Source organism: Meles meles, chromosome 3 (genome assembly GCF_922984935.1).
Source record: "Meles meles chromosome 3, mMelMel3.1 paternal haplotype, whole genome shotgun sequence".
Taxonomy (NCBI): domain Eukaryota; kingdom Metazoa; phylum Chordata; class Mammalia; order Carnivora; family Mustelidae; genus Meles; species Meles meles.
Genome location: NC_060068.1, coordinates 17570072 through 17572810, shown reverse-complemented (window position 1 = coordinate 17572810; position 2739 = coordinate 17570072). Strand labels below are relative to the sequence as shown.

Genomic DNA, 2739 nt, shown 5'->3' with positions numbered 1-2739 from the left:
TACTTGTGATCTGTCTCTCTGTCAAATAAATAAAAAAAATCTTAAAATACACACACACACACACAAACACGTTTCTAAAAGTACATTAAATCATGGATAAGAAATATAGAAAAAATAGTAAAAACTGATTCAAGTGACCATGGAGGAGTATTTTTGTATTTGCCATTGTTCTTAAACTTTAATAAGAAACTGCTTCATTTCTACGATTTTTTAATAAATCTCTTATATGTCTGTTATCATTACAGAGAGTCATGAAGAGTGGGAATGAGACAGAAACCACAGATTTCATTCTCCTGGGTTTCTTCCCTGAATTTAAATACATCACAGCTATGGTCTCCATCATTCTCCTGATATACACGGCTGCCTTCACTGGCAACACTCTTCTGATCCTCCTCATTTGGTTTATTTCCATCTCCACACCCCCATGTACTTCCTTCTCAGTCAGCTCTCCTTAATGGATTTGACTTTGACCTCTAGCATTGTCCCCAAAATGGCATTCAACTTCTTCTCTGGATGGCAGAGCATATCATTCCTGGCTTGTGGGACTCAAATATTCTTCTCCCTGATGGTGGCCATTGCAGAATGCATCCTTATAACTCTCATGTGCTTTGATCGTTATGTGGCTATATGCGATCCTCTTCGATACCCAGTCATCATCAACCCTAAGGTTTGCTTGCAGATGATTGCCATGTCTTGGGCTGGAGGGGCACTTACTTCCCTGGGACACACTGCTTTTACCTTGCATTTTAACATCTGCAGCCCCAGAGAGATTCCCCACTTCTTCTGAGAAGTCATGGCGGTGCTTAGGATCGTCTGTGAGGATATCTCAGCCTATGAAAAGGCAGTGGTGATAACAAGCATCCTTGTTCTGCTGCTGCCCTTGTCTCTCATCTTGTCTTCCTATGTTCTCATCTTCCTTGCAGTACTCCGAATGAACTCCCCAGAAGGCAGGAACAAAGCTCTGGCCACCTGCTCCTCTCATCTCTGTGTGGTGGGTCTCTATTCTGGTCCAGGCATGTGCATCTACATGAGACCCGGTTCTGCCAAGACTCCAAGGTTGAGTCAGGGTCTCTTTCTGTTTGGAACTGTCCTCACTCTACTCCTAAACTCACTTGCCTACAGTCTTAGGAACAAGGAAGTTCTAAGTGCTCTGAAAAAGTTACTAGGGAGGTGTCAGTCCTTCAGGTAAGTGGCAGAAATCTCACTGTCACCCATAGGCAAAATAGAGATACACCAGCAAAGGGACATTTTGTCAGTTGATTCATCATCATCATCATCATTATCCCTTCAAGATCCTGAAAAATTCAACTCACTTTACTGAGTTTATCTGCAGGGGAAAAAAATGTTTATCCTTTCCTTTCTCCATCTTAAAATTTCTTTCTGATTGTCCTACATTATGTGTTGATGCAGGACAAGGAACTGTGTACATCAATTCTCTTTATGATTCATGCTTGATGGTAATGTACACTTTAGTATTTCCAAGTTTCATGTTGATACCATAAAAAAAGATCAGTGTCTGTATCCCTAAAATGAAAAATAAAAAAATTGACAAGCACATAGATACCTCAGAATAATTCCCTGATAAAATTAATTAATGGGCATGATGATAAATCATCAGGAATCAGATAAATTTACAGTATTGCTTTGCTCCATATATCTAACAGGACTATTAATTCCTCTTACTCTTGTAAAAATAGTCTTCACTCTATGTCAGTGCTTCCAAAGAGTGGATTTCTGATCACTGGTGTTAAAATAATTTGCTGACTTCACAAAATATAGCGCTTTTGTTCTCATCTCAGATTAGCAGAATTAGAATCTGTTAAATTGGGCTCAGGGATCTGACCAGGAGACTGATTAGTGATTGTCATGCTTACCAAGGGTTGTAAGTCACGGAAGTAATTACTGACCTAATTTTCTAGACATGCTTGCTAGATAATTTCCCAGTCTTAAAGTTTCCAGATCTCTTTATAATGTATATAATATAATGGGTTAAGGTGGCTAGGAAAAACCAGTATTATTTTTAAGATAGTAAAAATAATAAACTTTATGTTTTGAATAATTCATAACTTAAAAATTTTGAAGACACAGTAATGAGAAAGTAAAAATAAATTTAAAAAGACTCAGATTTGTGATATAAAACAATGAATAATTGAAAATATTTATAACGATAAAATTTAAAGCATGAGGCATTATAGATGTTTCCAAAATGTTGATATTCTTCAAAAAATTGAAAATACACTATATAATAGAGAGACTGTGGACTCTGAGAAACAAACTGAGAGTTTGGAAGAGAGGAGGTTGGGAGGTTGGGTGAGCCCTGTGTTGTGTATTTAGGAGGGCACGTATTGCATGGAGCACTGGGTGTGGTGCATAAACAATGAATCTTGGAAAACTGAAAAGATAAAAGAAAAAAAAATGAACATTAGGAACTTATTACACATGCTTCTTTTTTTCTAAAAATGACTGAAATAGGGGTGCCTGGGTGGCTCAGGTGGATAAGTGTCTACCATTGGCTCAGGTCATGATTCCAGTGTCCTGGGAGCCTGCTAATCCTGCTGCTTGCTCTCTCTCTCTCTCTCTCTCTCTCTCTATATATATATATATATATATATATATATATATATATATATATATCTGTTAAATAAATAAATAAATAAAATCATTTAAAATGACTGAAATAACATAAAACCAGTTTTCTAGTGAATAGAAACATTCAGAAGGAGCACTAACATTCTAACA

At 37.0% G+C, this 2739-nt stretch overlaps 1 pseudogene; it reads left to right on the top strand.

Moving 5' to 3' along the window:
- The first annotated feature begins 251 nt into the window (after window positions 1-251).
- Window positions 252-1189, top strand: LOC123938444 (annotated as a pseudogene).
- The last annotated feature ends 1550 nt before the right edge of the window (window positions 1190-2739 follow it).